Source organism: Oratosquilla oratoria, chromosome 32, assembly GCF_046742065.1.
Source record: "Oratosquilla oratoria isolate Oo_2021 chromosome 32, ASM4674206v1, whole genome shotgun sequence".
Lineage (NCBI taxonomy): Eukaryota > Metazoa > Arthropoda > Malacostraca > Stomatopoda > Squillidae > Oratosquilla > Oratosquilla oratoria.
Genome location: NC_134808.1, coordinates 4366048 through 4390056, shown reverse-complemented (window position 1 = coordinate 4390056; position 24009 = coordinate 4366048).

The following is a 24009-nucleotide window of genomic DNA, read 5'->3' as shown; positions in this document are numbered from 1 at the left end:
TTCAATCCCTTCATCATCGGCTCCACTTGAATGATCTGCAAACCTGATTCCACCATTAAAAAGGTCACTATCAGACTCCTTCACAGGCGCCACTTCTGCTAAATCATTTTCATCTAAAAGAAAGTCACCAACATCTCTGGACAGATTCTAATATAAAAATGTTTAATGGTTGCTTACGCCGTCCGGTGGTAATTCGGTCACACACAGGTGGTGGTTGGGAAGGATGGCCGGGGATTCGTCAAAGTTAAAGATGCAACGGTATCGTCACTTCTGGAGTTGGGTGACGAAGGAAAAGAAGTTCAGTAAAGGAGAGTTAATGAAGAATATGAAATTGAACCAAGCGCTAAAAAGTGAACATGAGAAGGCGTTTCCTCACCTTTACGAACAGACCAAGGGGTTACAAGTAAGGGAGTCGATAAAGATGTTTCAGCGAAAGCTACTAACGTTTAACAAGATGCTAAAGGAGAAGAAAGACTGCGTCTATAGCGACGATTTGTTGGATTCCTTGGAAGTTTACGTTGGAGAAATTCCTGAAGAAAGGATAGAAGGTTTTGTGAAGCACTATTTTGCTGGATATAAAAGCTTCACAAAGCATGGAGGAAAATCTGATCACATAGAGTACCAGAAACAATATTTGCAGAGGAGTTTCGAGGCTCAAAAGCGCTTAGACAAGGCGAAAAAGTACGCCATAAAAAGAGCCTGCCAACAAAACCCGAAGCCTGTAGAACCTTCTCAGAGTGAAACCACACCTATAGTTGTTGAAAAAGAGCCCGTGGCGGAGCCTTCAAATAGAGAAGAGGAGCCCGTGGCTATGTCTTCAGATAGTAAACAGGAGCCTGTTGTTTTGCCTTCGGATAGAAAAGAGGAACCAGTGGCTATGCCTGCAAATATAGAAGAGGAGCCGGTGGCGGGCCCGTCGACTGATGCTGATAATCCGGAGCCACTTTCGTTACCCGTTGATAGTACACTGGCAGAGATAAAGCAAAGCTTGAAAGAGACTAAAGCAGAAACCAGTCAAGCGAGGAAAAGTACGCCACTGAGACGCACTAAACGAACAAAAGCAGAGATCAAGGCGGCAAAAGAAAAGAAGGCTAAAGAAGCCAAGGTAGCAAAAGCTATAAAGGCAGAGATAGCCAATATGCGCGAGGAACGCAAAGATCTCGGCAAAAAACCACAGTTCTTAGAGATGAAAGAGCGTCTGATGATGTCATTCTGTGGTTATATGACAGAAAGCGACGAGTCACGGGTACCTCCTCACTCAGTCGGTGAGATGGGCGCATTTAGGTGTAAGAATTGTCAAGCTTTGCTTTTCAAGACAGAAAGGAAGACCATTTGTTGCAACGGAGGCAAAACTCCCAAGGCGATATTTAAATTGACGACACTAGACGAGGGCATCAAGGGACTTTATGATGGTTCCTCTTCACTCTCAAGGCACTTTCTCGATAACATTGTAGCGTTTAACAACGTCTTCTCCTTTACCTCCTTCGCAACCTCAGGTTCCCTAAGTGACAAAAGAGAAATGGCGCTTTGTTACAAGATTCAAGGCAAGGTTTATCACCATTTGGGTTCGATGAAGCCGAACCTGTTGGTATCAGAACACGACGACTGGGGTTTAACAAACGCACCGTTTTGGAAATCTGCAGCAAGTTTCCTCGATTTGTACTTTTACCACGACAAGGAACAACAGCTAAAACTACGTTGTGAAACGGTCGAACAGTTCATGAATCAAAGAAAAAAGGGGCCGAAAGCGAACACCGAGACGATTAAACGTAGAAAGCGTGAAACCGCCGAATTCTTGAGGAACGAAGAGATCATAGAGCAACTATACGCGCATTTGGTTAAGCACAACGCATCACTGAAGGTAATCTTGGAAGAATTGGAAACCTCAAAGAAACTCATTCAGACTTACGTTAATAAGGAGAGAGCTATACCAAACGTGGCTATTACGTTAAAGACCGCAGAAGGGGTTGCAACCAGGGAACACAAAGGTGTCTATCATTTGCCAACGGCGTCCTGCCAAGTAGGAGCCATAGTCAATTTGGGGCCAGAAAAGGACACCTTGAAAGTTACAATAGCGTCCCCTCTTCCAGCGAGCATTGCCGAAGGCCAAGCCCCCAGGCGAAGCCGGTGGGCTTGTTATCATAAAAAAAACTTCAGCCCCTCAAAAGAAAAATCTCGACAAAGAAGTTGTAAGAATGACATTTGCTACAAATTCACCATTTTGTCCTGTTCAGCATCTTCAGTTTCTCAAGATGGTTCAGAACCTGAGGCCAGGTTATATTCCTCCATCCAGAAAAGATATTGCTGATGAGTACTTGGATCTCGTGTATGAAACGGAATATAAAAAATGTGCAGATGACTTGAATAATAATACTGTATGTCTTTCAATTGATGGGTGGTCTAACATCCATAATGAGCCCATAATATGTGTCACTCTAACAACATCCAGTGGTCAGATTTATTTAGTTGAATATCATTAGAGAATCTGCAGAGAAAGTAGGAAGTACAAATGGAATTCAAGGAAATAGATACCCCAAAGCTACAAAAGACCTAATTAACCCTTAACAGGTAAAGTGGGGTCAGACAGACCCCATACTTTTTTGTTTTTTAATTTTAATATACTAATATATTACATACAGATATGTACTCCCATATACCTTCTTGATCAGTGGAGTAGCTTAATGGGGTGATAGGGTCATTCCTGAATCTTGCTCTATATAAGCTTTATAGAGCTTTTGAGCCCGTCTGACCCCACTTTACCTGAGGTGTGAGTACCGTGGGGTCAGTCAGACCCCACTTTACCTGAGGTGTGAGTAGCGTGGGGTTTGTCAGACCCCACTTTACCTGAGGTTTGTTCATGTCATATAAATGTTTTATCATTTATACTTATGGGTAAATAATAATTTCTTCTTTTTTATCAACAGAAAAACATACATCCGAGTTTGATTTTATTTATTTATTTAATTTATTTAATTTATTTATTTTATTTATTTTATTTATTTTATTTATTTTATTTATTTTATTTATTTATTTAATTTATTCCATTTTCCCTCTTTTGATCACATTAATTTTTATCACAATGTTTAATTTCTGTTCTGGTAATGTGAGTTTCTTTTCATATCATGGTCACACTATACTCATATTATCATAAAGCATGACATTCCGCCACATTTTATTTGATTGATTTATCCTTCCCTCTTTTGTTCAAATTTAATTTGTATCACATATTTTGTATCACATATCAATGCTTAATATTTTCTGTTCTGTTAATATGTTTCTTCTCACAACAAGATCACACTATTCTCATATCATCATAAAATGTGACATCTCGCCACATTTTAGGGCACCTCAGTCACTCTATTCCCACACATACAGCTGTAATTTATTTCATCCTTCCCCTCTTTTAGTTCAAATTTAATTTGTATCACATATTTTGTATCACATATAAATGTTTGATATTTTCTGTTCTGTTGATAATATGTTTCTTCTCACACTATTCTCATATCATCATAAGATGTGACATCTCGCCACATTTTAGGACACCTCAGCCACTCTATTCCCACACATGCATCTGGTTCTCATCTATCCCCTTTGTACAAGATCTTTTGAAAAATTGTGGGCTCACATATGTAGGCACACTGAGGGACAAGAAGCCACAAGTACCAGCTCTGATGACAGACAAGACGGTCATCAGAAAAGGGTGCACGGCTTTCCTCTTTGACACAACCATGGCACTTGTGTCACATTTACCTGACAAGAAGAAGAAAAAATTTGTGCAGTTGATCTCAATGCACCAACAACCTGTTATGGATGACTGTGGGAAGCCAGAAATCATCTTGTATTATAACAACACAAAAGGAGGGGTTGACGCGTTTGATCAAATGTGTGCCCGATATACGTGCAGCCGAAAAACCAAACGGTCGCCTTTGTGCATAATGTACGGACTGGTCAACGCCGCCGGTGTCAACTCCTATATAACCTGCAATGAAATGAGGAAACGTGGTGGACAGGCGGAACTTTCATCACGCTGGAAGTATCTGATTGAGCTGGCAGAAGAGATGATACGGCCATGGGCAGAGGAGAGGATGAACTTCAAGGGGATGCACAAAAGTACTTTGATGACCATCAGAACGGTCTTTGGCTTGAACATGTCCCATCAGCAAGCGGATACCTCTTCTATGAGAAAGCGATGTGCCTTGTGTGACCGGAAGTCTGACAGGAAGACCAAGAACTACTGCCTACACTGCAAAAGACCAGTGTGTCAGGACCATTCAACCCCTATCTGCGATGACTGCAATTAGATTCTTCAGTATCACAAATTCCACTTTCAGTATATCCAATAAAATATGTTCTTCATTATCACTAGCATTATGTATGAATTGCTCGACTCATGTCCTCTCAAGAAAACTCAAAACCCTCTGAGACCACAAACTTCCGTCAACGAAGGATGGGGTTTTGCTGAGTCAGGGTAGGAGTGCTTAGAGCCATAAAAACTTATAAATAATAAACTTAGATACCATTAAAAACTTATAGATTGTTTGCTGGACCTTGTATTAATCTTCCCTGAAAATTTCATTAAAACCAGTCCATAATTTTTGCGTAAAATTGGTCAGTCAAAATAATCACCTCGTTTTTTTTCTTCAGATTTCATGGTTTATGAAACACATTTATCATTCATTTGTTGTAGCTCTGCTTTTCCTTAAAGATAGTTGGGACATTGGTCTCTACAAAATGATGATGACCAACCGCTTCATGTTTCATGCTTTCAGTCAAGCACCCTCTGAAGTCAACAATATCTTATTTTTCATAATTGTTTTTGTAATTTTCATTAAAATATATGTCTAACAATTATAGTCACTTTTAAGCATGTAAATGGAAGAATATAAGTTGAAGTACATATGTTTTGATTTCTATGTCAATTAATGCAGTAGAAGTATTTTATTTTTATTTTTTGTGTTTGGGGTCTGTCAGACCCCGCTTTACCTGAATCGTTTGTCAAAAAGACCTTTACCTGTTAAGGGTTAAAGAATGGACTGTGCAGATTAAAAGCGGGATTGATGAGATAGAGAGAGTAGAACTAAACAAACTTATCAACTGACGGCGAGATCAGAGATAAGAAAGAAAAACATGGATGAAATAGAGAAAGCTATTCGAAAAAGTAAAAGTTTTAAAGGGGTCGAATGCAGACTAGATTTAGGGAGGCAGCAAATAAAGTCTTTGAAAGATAAAAATAGAGAAATCTTTAGATGCAGAGACAAATTATTAAAAAGAGTAGAAGAATTTTACCAAGAGCTTTACTCGGCAAAACCGTAGTTGAGCCAATAAAAATTATCTGTAGACGTTAGTAGATCCTACAAATAGACTAAGTCAAGTCCTAGATAGAAACCAACTAAGAGAACAGTCAGGTTTTAGAAGCTCTAAATCATTTGTAGGCTATGAATCAACTAATCGAGAAAACGCGAGAATATAATGTACCTCTTTGTTTAGGTTTTGTAGATTACGAAAAGGTCACACTTACATACATACATACATACATACATACATACATACATACATACATACATACATACATACATACATACATACATACATACATACATACATACATACATACATACATACATACATACATAAACATACATACATACATACATATATGCATACATACATACATACATACATACATACATACATACATACATACATACATACATACATACATACATACATACATACATATATACATACATACATACATACATACATACATACATACATACATACATGCATGCATACATACATACATACATACATACATACATACATACATACATACATACATACATACATACATACATACATACATGCATACATATATACATATACTGTATATGCATATATATATGTATATATATGTACATATATACACATATATATACATATATATGTATTTATATATGCACATATATATATATATATATATATATATATAAGTGTGTGTGTGTGTATATGTGTGTGTGTGTATATGTTGCAAGATAGTTGAAAGGAAGAGTCAATCCTATAGACGTCTAGCGTGCACACGCGCGCACGCACATATATGAAGGAACAGTGGGAACAGTGAACTCCGACATCTTCAGCCAAGTCTCAGGGGATTCTCTATTGTGCTCAGGATCTGAATCCCAAGGGACGCGCCATTGTCTCCGGATCTGACAGTGACCAGCTGAGCCAGGCGTTTCGGGCGACTCCAAACACCTACGAGGACAACAGATACTTCTCCTTTCGTTGTTGCCAACCTTCCTAGATCAACTTGCGTCACCATTTAATTTCTTATAAAATATTTTTTGTATGTCTCTATTCTTTGTAAATTCATATGTAAATATATCCCATGCATGAATACTGAGAGTCCAGACTTAGTCTATGCATTGTAAATAACAATTATAAGAAAATAATGTATGATCATGGTAACAGCCTAATTGTACCTGTGTAAATTAGAATCTGGCAACCCCCGATTCTTCCTCGGAGGTTGGTTTTATTTGTAAAACAGAGAAGACTGGAACATTATAACGAAGACATCCTCAACTAATTCATCTCACCAGACCAGTAAATGTAGATTACCAACTACAAATCTACATTCTGGTGGTAGCGATAGAGACAAATCTAAGACCCTACATTCTTGCAGCAGCAGTTCAACACTAATTCCTCCGAAGCAACAACTCTACGACAGCGGCCACGGATTAACGGGTTCCACGTGCTGAGAACATACATCAGAGAGCTACAGTCCAGTCGAACATAGCTACTTCACAACTCATCGATCTCCTCTGCGTCGCCAATCATCATACTTCGAGGCAACCCCTCCGAGGCATTGTCCAGCATACACGACGAGACAACCTTCGTCACCACATCCAGTATTACTCCCAGGAGTCGGACATTCTCCTCCTTATCCACGCCACCACCGGGTTGGACGAGCTCTTCCTCCACCCACTCATCTAGCTTCGCACGGGTGCACCGACGCTCTCCGCTGCATCGACAACCAACGCCCTTCATCCCGTATCTAGCTTCGCACGGGTATACCAATGCTCTTCGCTGCACCGACAACCAACGCCCCTCGCCGGGCATCTAGCTTTGCAAGATCTCCATCCTTTCTCCCTCCTATTTTTTTCTCACTTAGTCCTCAATTTTTTTTTGTATATGTACATTTTGATATTTCTTAATTCACCAGGCAATATATTGTACTAACTACTCCCCCTGTTTCCAGCAGTGCATCTTACTACCGATTCGTCTCATCTTGGTTAAGTACATATTTTTCCGTTCTCATTATCACCTAGGAGGAAGACAGTCTCTGCACTTTTTATCATCAGTTAGTCCATGAACGTGTCCAAACTCCTCTCTGACTCGACATACAGACCCTGTAAACGCAGCCGCTCTACGCTCACTTTCAATACACCAAACATGTCCCCACCTTTTGCTAACAACTCTTCAGAAAATTTACCTACTACTCGAAACACCATGACAGCACATAACCTTATCACCATAGTAAAAACTGAGACAATATTACCGCTCTTAGAACATTCCTGTACACAATTTCAACTCTGAGGTTGAATCAGAGATCACACGAAGAAACATCACAGACAAAAAGGCCAAAATCTTCATACTAACATCCAGAATAGATAAGAATAATCTGATTCATTTGAGGAAACGACAGACTATCAGGAATTCGTACAGCACTTTAAAAAAGTCCTTTGCTACATTTGAGCCACTTGGATCACTTTCCCCCTATACTCTTTGGCTAGAACTTGCGATCATGGTCCGTACCACACCAAAGAGAAAGCTGTCAAAATAGTTTCAACATTTAAAAGTGAACTCAGAGAAAGCCCAAAAAATACAGAGTGGGTCTTAGACGCAGAAATTTAATTGGAACACATAGGCTCACTTATGGCATACTTTCGACTACTCTCCAAATTACACCCAGACACACTCCAAAAAGTTAGCAATTCCATTCACACCAGGTATCAGGTATCACACTAGACGAATTCTCCAGGAAATTCTTTGATACGGACAAAGCTATCACCCACACAATAGCCCAGGTTACACGGTCCCCCTCACATAACATCTCGGGCTCGACATCGCCCACGCCATTGATCTCCTTCAGGAACACAAATGGTTTGTACATATTGACACAAACCAGGACACCTCGTAAACTCGTATTACTACAGAAACCCTTCCCAACCAAACCGACACTACGGTTATCACGGTACATGTTTTCATACGAGTGATCGTTGCCGTGTGCTGCTAGCACGGAGGCAACACAGACCATAATCCCAAATCGCTCTCCTGCTAGACATTCACGTAACACATCTCCTGCAAGGCAATTATGTAACATATCCCCTTTGTGAATCCAGAGTACAAAGGCTCAGTGTACACCAAGGACAGTTACCCCATACCCAGATATTCACTCATCAACTCTACCTGTACATACCCTGGATATCCCAGACATGACTTCCTATTCCTTAACTTTCAATGCTACGTCTAGCTACACCAAAGTGACAATATTTCTCGACACGGGTTCCCCAGATAATGTCAACACATAGTTTTTAACAAATTCCGCACTGAAACTAAACGTGTGACCATCTTGGAATCACCCGACGTCAACCTTTGCAAGGTAGATTGTGCATCATTCCCGATCATTGGTAAAGTCTCCCTAGACATTAACTTCAAAGATGAATGTCCATCCATTCCAGTTACCACCTACGTAGCTGACGTTTGCTTTCCTCCTGATATCCTCATAGGTTTAACATTGATGAAACAATATAACATAGTCATTTACCCGGCTCAAAATGGTATAATTTATGCACGTCCGTTGATTCTAGCCACGCCATTCAAATTCACTCCGCTTCATCACACGAGGATGCACCAGCTGCTAGCACAAAGCGCACCACCACCCAAACCCCTTCCCAGGACTAAAGCTCTTCTACTTTACTGACAGATGTGGAGTTGCGTTCCAAACATGACAGACGAACTAACTCCTCCCGCATGTCCAAATCAGCAAAACTTAGGACAAAACACCCAGTAAATGTCGTTGATTTTTCGCCGCTTGAGGATATCTTCTTGTTCCTCTCAGAGGAATTCAACAACAAATCCACACAAGTCTCAGAAGTGTTATCTACATTCAAACACACTCATACAATGCTTATCAGTTCAAAGACGCTGTTCTCCCGTGAGTATACAAAGATACACATACGAGTTTTCCAGGCACAAGACACCGACATACTTTGTATGCCCGAAAATTACCGTGTCAGTGGCAGTGGTATTTCCCTGCTTTCAACCATCATCTCTACGTCAAAGAAAGGTCATACTTGCATATTAATTGCCAATGATGTCAACGCACCCCTCCATTTCACAGTTGGTACAAACAAGTATATCCTTCACGCATCAAAGGCATGGATGACAAATTCTCCATTTCTCCAGTTTGTGCCACAATTTTCGACGTGCCCACAACATAGGAACCCACTTATGCATCACACTTGAGCCCCATAGACTTCCCTGATGCACAAGCAGACTTGCTTTCACTTTGCAACAAGTTCAAACATACCATTGTCACTCCAGGTGAACCCCTTGGAGTCACTAACCTCATTTAGCATCATATATCAATTTGTAAGAACTCTAAACCACGTTACATTCCCGCATACAGAATGCCACACAATAAACGCATGGTTATAGATAACCTTATCCAAGACAGTATTGCGCAAGAAATTATTAAACCATTAATCAGTGAATGGAATTTTCCTCTCTTTGTTGTCCCTAAACACGAAGTTCCTTCTGCCTAGTAGTAGACTTCAGAAAGTTAAATAAGCTTACCATATCATCCTTGTATTACAAGACATCATCCACTCCGTCGGTGAAAACAACGTAGTGTTCACGACTTTGGACCTTATGTCGGGGTATTTCCAGATCCACTTTGCTCTAGAGTCTAGGCCTCTGACAGCCTTTTGCACACCCACAGGTCATTATCACTTCAAACGACTAACCATGGGTCTCGTTTCTACTCCTTCAGTGTTCACACGACTTCTGCACACAGTACTTGCAGGTCTCCTAGGTCATTCAGTGTTTATGTACCTCGATGACGTGATCATTGCTTCCAAATCAGTTAGCGAACATTTACACACTCTACACAGTTTTCTCATGATAACAAAAGCAGGTCTCAAACTGAAGCTTAAGAAGTGTTCCTTCCTTCAGAAAAAAAAACGCTTCTAAGGACATGTCCTTAATTCACAAGTAATTTTAACCTCGTAGGACAAGGTCAAGGCAGTCATTGATTTTCCACTCCCTACTTCTGTTGAACACATACGTTCATTCCTTGGTCTATCAGGATTTTACAGACATTTCATTCAAGGTTACGCTGATATAGCAGCACCATTCACTTCACTACTTAAGAAGGACACCCCCTTCATTTAGACACCTGAGCAAGAGGAAGCCTTTAATGACTCAAAGAAAGCCTTAACCACGGCACATGGTCTTGCTTTCCCAAACCACAAGCTTCCTTTCACACTACACACTGATGCGTCTTACACCGGACTTGGCGCAGTCCTCATGCAACAACACTGCACAAAACTCAGACCAATTGCCTATGCTAGTCGCACACTCAACAAATGCGAACAAAATTACTCATTCGCAGACATTGAAGCTTTAGCTGTTATATACGAACTCAAACATTTCAAAGAGATCATCCTTGGTTACGACCTACACATATACACAGACCATCAAACAATTTTATACGTCTTCAGAGGAAAGAATCTTTTAGAAAAACTTGCCCACAGGTTCCTCATTATACAAGAGTTCATGTCCACCTTTCATTTTGTTCAAGGAAAAGCAAACCTAGCTGCAGATGCTCTCAGTCGTCCTATTGCATCCATCACTTAAAACCCAATTTCAGTAACTCTTACACAATCGCGCGTAGCCGCAGCGCAGAGATCAGACCCTCTTCGAAAACGTGCCATATACTTCCTCGAATCTGCAGACACAACTGACACAGAAAACCTCCCTCACCATCTCGAGAATTACACGTTATTTGATGACATTCTGTATGACAAAACAACACTAACGTCCCTACGGACCTCATTTCAAAAGTTTTACCATTTCTACACAATTCAACTATTGCTGCACACCCCGGCAAGGAGAAATGCATTACACAAGTCAGATTGCACTACTTCTGGTTAACCACGAGGAAGGATATACATGCCCATATTGATGTTTGTCACCCTTGTGCGACTCACAAAGGTCATATCAGCGGTCATGTTCCAATTCTGACTTATCCTACCCCTTGTAAATCATTCGACACAATCGCTGTTGATCTTCTTATGTTACCACTTACACATTGCAGAAACCAACACCTCTTCGTGTCGACAAGGCAGCACAACACGTAGCAAAGACCCTTATTTACAATCTCATATGCCCCTTCACTAAACCTGATTTCTGACAAACGGGACTGAATTCAACAATGAGATTCTTTCGCACATTTGTAATTATTTTCAAATAAAAAATGCAATACTACTGCTTATCACCCCAGTTAAAATGGCTTGATTGAACGCCAAAATAGAAATATTCTCAATGTTCTTGGACACCTTGCTTCTGATCTTCACTCTTCTTGGGATGAACATGTCCACATGATTCAAGTTTGCATAAAGAGTTCCATTAACAGGTCAATATCGAAATCACATAATTTTGTCCTCTTTGGCTCGGACAAAATGTTCCCATATGACCTTCTTCTTTCAGAATTACCTCCCATTTACATGTTCAATTATTATATCAAGGTCAAAGTAACAAATTTCAATAGTCTTTTCAAAATAATCCATTATACTCTCCGTCTAAGGACGAAATGGTCCGTTTGCATAACAAATCAGCAAGAGCTTGTACCTTTGAGATTGGAGACATTGTTTACACCCTTAACCACACTTCCACCTCGAAGCTCTCCCCTAAATTCTCTGGACCCTATCGTATCATTGGGCATGAATCAAAGAACAAAGTCAAAGCACTTAGGTTGCACGAACTTACAGAGAGTTCCCCTTGGCCTCGACATAGAGACTGTCACTTCAAAAACTCACACTACCCCTGCAGTAGAGGACCATCACCAATCCCGCTACAATCTTCGAAATCGAGAGACAACTTTATAAGAGTACATTTTGCTTAGGTGAACGGAAATAATATCTACTTCCGCATGCGCATACAATTAAGTAGATTTCATTTTAATCATTAGTATTTCTTGATATCACCATTCTTCCAACATTGTGTATGTATCTTCATGTCAAGGTTCTGAAAAGGCTTTGCGTTACTTCTTATCTTCCATGAACATCAGCCTGAAGCAACGGGCTTAGCGGGGTCAGATAAACCTTCTTCGGTTTTCTAGGTTTATTGGCAGGTACTTGGATATATCTACATGTTGGGATATAATCTCCCAAGGTGAGTCTAGGGAGAGTGTCTCCCCTAGCTCCTCTCTCTGGGGAACGCAGTCGCCTCGTTATATAGGAAATAACATAGCTAAATATGTTTGGTGTAGATTGTCACATAGGAAATGTGTTTGTGGTAATAGTATATGTGTGTTAGTTGCATTATATGGGGCTTAATAATGTTATTTGTGGTTGTGGTTAGTATGTATTGGATTTACGATAAGTTACGATAATGTAGCTTAGTAGGTATAAGAAAAGATTAATAAACTGTCTGGTGACATAAGGTACTTCCTTGCTGGGCGATGGCATGAGGTAGCTTGCTATGATATCTTGCGTTATCTGAGTCAGGTGTTTATGATTAGGAAATGTGAGGTCATCAAGATTGCTAAAGGCTAGTGCCTTCTTGATATAAACCTCAATGTGGGGAGTGAGTGACAGCTGAGTCGAGTATCTGTTGCAAGATAATTGAAAGGAAGAGTCAGTCCTATATATGTCTAGCGAGCACACACACGCACGCACGCATATGGAGGAACAGTGAAATCCAACATTCAGGGGATTCTCCGTTGTGCTCGGGCTCTGACCTCCCAAGGGACGCGCCATTGTTTCCGGATCTGACAGTGGCCAGTGGAACTATTCGTTTTAAGCGACATTTAACACCTGCAAGAACAATAGATACTTCTCCTTTCGTCGATGCCAACCTTTCCAGATCAATTTGAGTCACTATTTAATTTGTTATCAAATATTATATCTATGTCTCTCTCCTTTGTAAATTGTTATGTAAATATATTCCATGCATGGATACTGAGAGTTCAGATTCAGTCCATGCATTGTAATTAATAATCATAAGAAAATAATGTATGATCATGGCTACAGCCTAATTGTACCTGTGTAAATTAGAATCTGACAACCCCCCGATTCTTCCTGGAACACTAAAGCAGACACCCTCAACTAGTTTATCTCACTAAACCAGTAAATGTAGATCACCAACTTCATATATATATGTATATATATATATATATATGTATGTATATGTAAATATATATTTGTATGTATATATATATGTATATATATAATGCTTACATACTCACATATGTATGTACACACACGCGAGCGCAGTGGTAGAGCGATGAACTGGGAAGTACGATGGCGCTCGCAGAACCCAGTTCGAATCCTGCCTAGGGCCGAAATTATTTCGGTATCGCTGTGCTTCGGGTCGTTACTCTGACTCTCGTGGGCAGGGAGTTGGGTGTGTGTGTGTGTGAAAGGTCATAGCATTACCCATAGATCGGTCATGCGAGCTCTGAGCTCTCTTCCGGGAGGGAAATAGCTGTCGGTCACGAGTCCAACACGTGATCCAAAGACCAAGGTGAATTCAAACACACACACACACACACACACACACACACACACACACACACACACACACACACACACACACACACACACACACACACACACACACACACACACACACACACACACACACACACACACACACACACACACACACACACACACACACACACACACACACACACACACACACACACACACACACACACACACACACACACACACACACACACACACACACACACACACACACACACACACACACACACACACACACACCAAGAAATGCAGTAAAATCGAATTTGGAAAAAGCAAGAATAGAATATCAGGACGGTATAAAATTGACGGAAAAGAAATAAAGAAAGTAAATTCTGAAAAGGACCTAGGAGTAATCATCACCAAAGACATGTCACCAGATAAACATACATATAAAATAGTCGGAGAAACATACAATTTGTTGAGATCAATAAAGGTAGCCTTTAAATACCTGGATAAGGAAATTATTAAGAAAATATTACAGACACTGATAAGGTCAAAACTGGAATATGCAGCGCTGATATGGTCACCCAGTACACAAAAGAATATAAAAAATTAGGAAGAATACAAAGAGCAACGACAAAGATGGCCCCAACACTTTCAAACCTGACATATGAACAAAGACTGGCCGAACTGGAATTGCCGACCCTGGAACAAAGAAGAGAACGAGGGGGTCTACTAAACATCTACAGAATTGTGAAAGGAAAAGAACGTCATGACAAAGAGGACTTGATAAAGAGGGACAGAGGAAAAACAAGAGGACAAGTAATGAAACTCAAAAAGAACAACTACAGTAGATACCTGAAAAAGGACAGCTTCCCACACAGAGTGATAGATATATGGAACAAATTGGACGAAAAAATTGTGTGCAAACACAGTACAATAATTTAAGAACAAACTTGATCTTACGAGATACAAAAACAGGTCACCATGAGCATAGCTCCCCTTACCGTAAAATACAACCAGGTAAGTACAACTAGGTAAATAAACACACACACACACACACACACACACACACACACACACACACACACACACACACACACACACACACACACACACACACACACACACACACACACAGACACACACACACACACACACACACACGCACACACACACACACACACACACACACACACACACACACACACACACACACACACACACACACACACACACACACACACACACACACACACACACACACACACACACACACACAACCACACACACACACACACACACACACACACACACACACACACAACACACACACACACACACACACACACACACACACACACACACACACACACACACACACACACACACACACACACACACACACACACACACACACACACACACACACACACACACACACACACACACACACACAAACACACTGTATCGAACAGCGATCGAAGAAGGACGTCCCAAAATACACTCCGAACCGCTATCTAGCGAGTTGACGACGAACTATTTTGGAACGATTTCAGACCCAATCAACAGCTGCCTGGTTGTTTACATACGGGAAGGGAGTGTCGGAGTTAATGTGACCGAAATGTAGTCTTTGTATCTTGGTTCAATTATTATACTTACACGATCAGTGACAACAATGGATGGAGCAAACGAAGAATTCATTGTGATTGAAAAAAGAACGTGTCTGAATGAGACCCCAAAAACATACCAAAGGTTGGATAGAGGTGTCTTCTCGGGGTTTAATAGAGAAAATAGTAACATACTGTATATAGAGGGCTAGACGCGAATAGAAAACACTGGTTTAAAAATATGATAAGAAATAGAGAAATAAATCAATTGTTAGATGAAATAATTTAATTGAAAAGGGAATGCAAAAGTATAAATAAGGAAGTAGCTATGTTAAGAAAAGCCAATGAAAAAAATAATAGGGAAATAGATGAATTGAAAATGGAATTGAACAGGACAAAGGGAGAGAAAATAAGACTGAAAAATGAAGATATGAATAGGAATGAGGTATTAAAGAAAGAGATGAAAGATCAACTACAGACAGTGACTGAGAAAGTGGAAGAAAAGATTAAAGAAAATGACTTTCAAGAAATAAAGAAACAGTGGAAGGTGGAACAGGAAAGTAAAAAATAGTCTTTTAAGGAAATATTGGAACAACAAGTTAAGGAGGATGCGAAGGAAACGGTAATCCAAGTGATGAAAGAGAAAGGAAATTTGGTTAGGGATACAATAGACAAAAAATGATGCATTGTGATCTACGGTATTAAAGAAAAGCATGATGTTCCTAGGTATCAGAAAGAGAAGAAAAAGAGATCGCAAAAGAGATTCTAAAAGAGATTCAAGAGGAGAATAAAACCCTGGATAAAGAAATCGAGGAAACATATAGGATGGGTAGATACTCAAAAGAAAAACAATATAGGCCACTAAAAGTAAAACTTAGGTCACAAATGATAGCAGAGGAAGTACTATTCAGAACAGCAAAACTAGCAAATAGTGAAAATCACAAAAAACATATGTATAAAGGAAGAAATAAGTGAAAAAGAAAAAGAAAAGAAAGGGAGCTTAGAAGTGAAGCGAAGAAAAAAAAAATGAAAAAAGAACCAAGACTGATTTTTTTTTCTTTTTTTTTTTTGAAAGTGGTGGACCTGAGGCTAAAAAATGGTATATCACGAAAAAGGAAACAAAGCAGACAGAAAAAGACGAGAAAGAAAAAAATTAAATTAGCCTATACCAACATAGATGGAATGATCTCAGGACTGAATGAACTAAATGATTACATGGCATCAGAAAAGCCGGACATAATGGGAATAGTAGAAACTAAACTTGAAGGTAATTTACCACCTAATACTGTAGGACAAGGTCTATACAATTGCTGGAGCACTATTTCTGACCATGAAAGACTTAAATGTGACAAAATTAACAGAAGGAAATAACAATGTAGAGTCAATAATGATAGAAATAGAAAACAACCACATGAAAAGTAGACAATTTGTAGTAGTGTGTGTGCCCCCTAAACACAGGCCTGGACAGAACACGATCATTCCAAATTGCTAGAAGATACTAAACATGAACTAACTGATATACTGAAAGAAAGAGGAAATACAGTAATTATGGGTGATTTTAAATAAAAAAAAAAAATATTGGGAAAAAATGACAGTTAAAGGTGGAGAGGACATATGGGGCAGCATGCTACTCGATATGCCCATTGAATACACAATGACTCAATGGATTAGGGAAAATACCAGATACAGAATCAATGAGGAACCTTCGAGACTGTATTTAATACTTACATTAGAACCTGAAATTGTAGACAGAATAAATTACAAAACACCAATAGGAAAGAGTGACCATGTACTAGTAGAATTCGAACCAAAAGAGCAAATAGACCTAAGAAGAAACGAGAAACATAGATGTCACAACTTTCGGGGTTGTGACACACCATCCATTCCCAAATTCCACGTCTATTTCCAAACCATAATTTGTAAATACTTTCGTTCAAGGACCTAGCCGTTGCAGTAGGCTTATAGTTGTATTTTCGTTCCCATAAGTTGTCATCTCTTCTATTCTGTGAAATGACCAGAATTCTTAGAATCTTTAACAACTACTTGTTATTTTACTCGCCATTATTCTTATTATCTGTATCTCCAATTTGGCTATTGGTTGTGAATCATTAACGAGTTTAAAGAATTGTCTATTCATAGGAATGTCCCACCCTTTGTACACGATACCCATTGATGACGAAATACGGATATGTCACGAATGTTTAAGGGTTGAACCTGGAGTATGTCACCCTTGTGAATTTATTGTTCCACCAGGTAATTATAAATTGGTGTCTTGTGTACAAATTAACATTTCAACTAAGCATCACCTTATGAATCTGTTTCAACGGTTTGAAATTTCAATCCCTGCGCACTTGCCATCTCTCATATAAGTTATGTAATTAGGTTAACTACTTAAGTTAGTTAGGATTTATAATCTTCTCTCGTCTCTAGTGATTGTCTCAAAGGGATTGCTAGAGATGAATCGACTCCTACAGACTCATTACACACCGTACCCTTCGGGGGCAATGATTTGAAACTATAAAACTTGGCAACATTGCGCGATTTACCCGCCGTGCCCATCACCGACGAGTTTAGTTCGACAAGAAGCTAGAGAGAGGCGGGTAGTGCTTCCGCGACAAAACTTACATCGACCACATGTAATGGTTGTAGGAACATTCCATTATACTTTTGACTCATGTGAGAGTTGTACTATTGAACTGTGGGAGCTGTTGAGTTTATGGCGTGTGAATCGGATTTGATCGGTCTCTTTGAGTGAGTTGACTGTGGTGGCGTCATCCAGCGAACTGTGAATCCGGCACCATAAATCATACCCACCATGATGAGGTGTTTACAGGTATCCGGCTTTATCGAACACATCCGTGAAGATTGGAAGCTATGTAACCAACTAAAGCGTTATCTCGTGTTCTTTATATGTATTTACTGTGCTAAAGCACTATCTCGTGTTCTTTACTGTGTATTTACTGTGCTAAAGCGCTATCTTGTGTTCTTTATGTGTATTTACTGTGCTAAAGCGCTATCTTGTGTTCTTTATGTGCATTTACTGTGCTAAAGCGCTATCTCGTGTTCTTTATGTGCATTTACTGTACTAAAGCGCTATCTCATGTTCTTTATGTGCATTTACTGTACTTGTTGCCATTCCCGCGCCTACCAACGACGGGGAGGACTTGTTGAGATTCCTTGTCGACTGGGACGAACTAAGTGAACATTATAAAAATCTAGTTGAGCAACCCCTCTCTGATGAATTTGTGGAAGGAGTTTTAGTACCGACATTACCACGCCAAGTCCTATCTTCCATATATTTGTTTAAAGGCACCTCGGAACTGAGTGCACCTGAGCTTCTAGCAGCACTTAAAATCTACGCGGGTGCCATCACGGACAGTCGTCACCATACCCCTGTGACGGCTCACCCTGTTACTGCAGCAACACCACCATCCTTTCAACCAGCACCACGTCCACCTCGACAGTCTACGACACGTGTTCCGACACCTACGACGACCACAAATCAACCACCCAAACACCATCAGAATGCCGGCTCAAACATCTTCTCAGCCGATACCTGCATTACCAGCTACGACACTAGCCGTCACCAACGATACTCAATTCCGAACCAATTGTTTATTTTGCAATGGTTCCCATCGACCGTCACATTGCACCACTTACCCGGATATCTCCACGCGTACCCGTAGACTTCAAGTGTTAGGCAGATGTACCATCTGTTACTCCAACAAGCACCCGACCAATCGTTGTGATTTTCAGGCAGGATGTTTGAAATGTGGCGCCCGCCATAAGGCTCCATTATGCCCTCAAGTCATCAACATAACCAACAATAGTATCTTCACTCCATCTCAACCGGATAGAGTCCCTTCATACATCCGTAAACCGTCTACGACAAGTTATGCGCACTCTCATTCCAACAGTGCAGCTTCAACACTTCCTCCTGTTGGTTACCAACCAGCGGCAGAATGTCATCCGTACTATCACCCCGTTTTCCAGCACCCTGGGACCTACCCCATTCCTCATCCAACCCCATATTGTCCCCCATTGCAATCAACATCACTTGACAGCAAGACCATCCAAGAGGATAACACAACTTCAACACCATCAGCCTATGACAGCATTCACAATGACAACATCAGAGCTCCAACAAAAGCAACCCGTATCCCCTCCCCAATTTACCTGACTCCCGTTCTTCACGCCCCAGCTGTCGTGAACCCCGCACCAGACCAAACTTCCGTCTACAAATGAGCCCTCAACCCAAGAACTGGAACCGGTACCAATCGTCATTGAAACTACGCAAGTTAACGAAGACGCTCTTGACTCACAAACAATACCAGACCCTAGAACCACAGATTCGGACCCAGAAACCCAGTCTTCAACAATTGCTGACAACGCAACTATAATCGCAGACGCATCCGTCATCAAACGAGTAGGGCAGAGTACCGTGGCCCTACCCGTCTTTACAGGACGCCTTACGAAAGGCAACAAGAGATGTATCTCACAAGTCTTCATTGATTGCGGGGCACAAGGCACGTTTGTTCACCCCTCCGTCGTGGACAAACTTAACCTTAAGGCAAAGGGGACTGTACTCTTTCGTATCGACTCCTTCAACAAAACTGAACCCCTTCAGGAATTCGACATTGTCGAGTTCACCTTACACACATTACCTCATCGAAGCGGTAGTACACCCATCAGTGGGAAAAGACATCTCTATGCCCGGCTACCAACGTACCGTCCAGATACTCAAGTCTCAAGGCATCCCTATCGCCAATAAAACTCTTTCAGACCAAACTACCGACGTCCGCATTATATTGGACAGTGATCACATGCCAATGGTTTTTAAACGCGCCATGCGCTTCCTGGGTGTCGAACTTTTTGCGACGCCAGCTGGTTATGTAGTGTGGGGCAAACTGCCTCCTTGGAGCCAGGATCAAGTCCTCGACCCCCCTATTGAAACCATTGCACTCAACAGCATCTGCATCGAAGAGCCTATTCTCATTGATCTGCCGGTACACGAACTTTGGTCATTGGACTCAGTCGGTATCACACTAGAAAAATACAGTCATTTAGAAGAAAAAGCGATTGAGTTCTTCAAGTCAACAGTACGGAAAAGAAATGGAACCTACACAATCCGATTACCATTCAAGAATGAAGAGCGCCCAGCAATCAACTATGGACGTGCAATGGCACAACTACTTTCACTCAAAAGAAATCCACGTCCATCCCTTTATGAGGACTACCGGAGGATTTTGGACGAGTATCAACGACTCGGGTTCATCGAGACCGTACCCCCGGGTCCCGAAGTGGATGGGAAGGTACACTACCTGCCTCACCACCCAGTCTACAAAAGCTCCCCCACAACTCCCGTCAGGATAGTGTTCAACGCATCATCCAGAACATACAAAAACGCACTATCCCTCAACGATGCCCTGTATACTGGACCCAACCTGGCTCAGAAAATCCAGTCTATGATCCTTCGATTCAGAGAAGGCACGTATGGCGTCTTGGCCGACATCAGCAAAGCCTTAATCAGAACAGGAGTAGATGAAGCAGACAGAGATTTCTGCCGTTTCCTCTTCTTCATGAGTTCAGATATGAACGAAATCGAAGTCTTCCGTTTCAAAGTGGTGTTGTTTGGCGCCACTTGCAGTCCTCACCTCCTCAACCAGACTATCGAACATCACTTAGAGACGTATGAACACCCCTTGGCTACCAAACTCAAGTCTGCATTTTACGTGGATAACCTGCAACTCACATATGATCACATTCAAGAGATTGCTGTGGAAAGATCCCAAATAGAGCGAATATTAAATCACGCCAATGACCAATGGACCTCCAACGCTACCATAAAAGGTTTTGAACACAAAGGAGTCCGTGACTATCTCGGCCTCCGCTTGGATACAGAACAAGACACACTAGGAATAACCATGCCCAACCAATTTAAGGAAGCCTTTGAACAACCACTGCTATTCCGGACCAAGAGGAAAATACTCAGTTTTCCTCGCAGGATTCCTGGCCCCAATTACCCTCACAGGCAAACTCTTCATACAGAGCTTATGGAAGGCGAAGGAAGGATGGGATACACGCCTCAAAGGAGACAGCATCCAGACACTCGCAACCTCCCGTAACAACTATCGGAATTTAGATATTCTACAGTTCCCGCGCAATGCTCATCCCGGCAGTAACCACGCCCTCCACGTCTTTTGCGACGCAAGCCAAAGAGGGTTCGGGGTAGCAGCCTACACCGTCTCACGAGAGACGAAGATCTCACTATCCCCGACTAGAACTTACAGCCATTCTCTTGGGCAGCCGCCTCGCGAAGTACCTGACAAACCTACGTCCCTCTCGTTACCACGCCATCTTTGTGTGGTCCGACGCCAAATCAGCTCTTTTCAGGGTCCGCAGTCAGAACAGCACCTCAACCTACGTCCTCAACCGAGCCAAGGATGTCAAACAGTTAGTACAAGACCACAACCTTCAACTTATGCACGTCAACTCCAAAGACAATCCAGCAGATCTTGCCTCTAATTGCACTAACGTAACAGGTCTTATCAGTAAACGTAATCTTTGGTTTAATGATCCAGAATGGCTTCCTTATCCTGATCAATATCCCCCACAAGAATCATATACACTACCCATCCTCATACGTGCCTACCCCACCATTGTGAAAGAAACAGAGAGAACATTCCACCTGAAACAGTTCCCCGATCTCTCAACAGCATACAAAGCCTTCAGAATCCTACTCAAAGCGATGAAAGCTAAAGTATCACTCGCAGTAAAGACCAAGTTCTACAAAAGCCCTATGCAAGTTATGCTCAGACTGGCTCAAGTCAGCTCTTACCCGCGGATATACCGACATCTCCAAGGAAGAACCACCCCTCTCACTTCTGACGACAAAAACCTCATTTACCAAAGAGGCCTCAGATTAGATGGACAGGGTCTCATACGCTGTCAGCCCCCACACGCTGCCACACTCAACGAGTATGGTCGCCCACCCCCGCTGCTGTTACATCCTAAGTGCCCATTGTGGAGACACATCATGTTCTCCTTCGACGAGACTACTGGGTCTCTCGTCAACGACAAACGATCAAGTCCCGCCTCCGACAGTGCTTACACTGTCGACGTACCCAAACTCCATCCTATAAGTTTCCCACTCCGGCTTGCTTGCATCCTAATAGAATCCACTTTCACACACCCTTTGCCACAACCGGAGTTGACTTTATGGGAGCCGTCAAACTGAGACAGTCCCACGTTGACGCTGCTTATGTAGTCGTCTTCACTTGTGCCAGCATCCGGGCCCTCATCCTGGAAGTCGTCACTTCCCTCAATGTGACGGACTTCCTGAGAGCACTACGTCGATTTGCGGCACGAGTGGGGATGCCCCCAGTCCTTCGTATGAGATAACGCCACTAATTTCGGATCCACTGACTGGTTTCTCCGAGAACTCAAAGATCATCCCAGTATCAACGACTTTTTCACCCGCCACCACTCTTCCTGGACCTTCATCACACCGCTTGCCCCTTGGCAAGGCGGCAAGTATGAACGCCTTGTCGGAATCACCCTGTTCAATCTTAGAAAGACTCTCTACAAGCATACGCCTACCTACGACGAGTTCAGAACGTTGTGCCAAGAAGTGGAATGCGTGGTGAATAACCGCCCACTCAATTATGTTAGCATGGAAGATGACACTCCTCTTACTCCTAATCATCTCATGTACGGCCGTACCATTGCCCTGTCCCCACAGGTATAATCAACTGAATTGAATGACCCAGACTATTTCAATGCTACCACTTTAAGAACACAATATCAGTTCTTGACTGCTATCTTACAAACCTTCAAAAGGAGATGGTCCCGCGATTACATCATAAGCCTAAGAGAAAGTCACCTTCGCCACAGCAAGCCTCATCAACGTGGACCCCGAGTACATGACCTTGTTCTTCTCGTTCTTGACGGCGTTCCCCGAGACCAGTACCCCTTAGCTCGCATCACTAGAGTCTTTCCAGGCCCTGACGACGTCATCAGATCCGTAAGGGCTCATAACGGCCAAGGGAGAATATGAACGATCTATCACTCGAATCATCCCCTTGGAAATCAATTTGGACACAGACACACACCCGCATTCCCCCACGGAGAACCAAGAACCTCTTGCAAAACCTTCACACCTCGAAGAAGAAATCGAGCCCAACACCGTAGACAACGGAACTAAGCATGCAGTGGTCGACCCAGCTGAAAACACCCGTGAATACGAGAGCCATATCTAGCACACTCCTCAACAACCAGGTTTGACCGCGAGAAACGACACTCCAATAAAAACACATACTGTGTCATCAACTGAAACAACGCCAACCACGTCAACCAATATACGACCACGAAGAAAGGCAGCCCAACAGGTCAAGAACTGGTTCACTACTTTTGATGAATAACCTGTTCGCTCTGCTCTAAATCCGTAAGGGATATCTTTCCCTGCTTTTTGGTCCATAACCTGTGTCGCAACTTTCGGGGCTGTGACACACCATCCATTCCCAAATTCCACGTCTGTTTTCAAACCATAATTTGCAAATAATTTCGTTCAAGGACCTAGCCGATATAGTAGGCTTATAGTTGTATTTTCGGTCCTATAAGTTGTCATC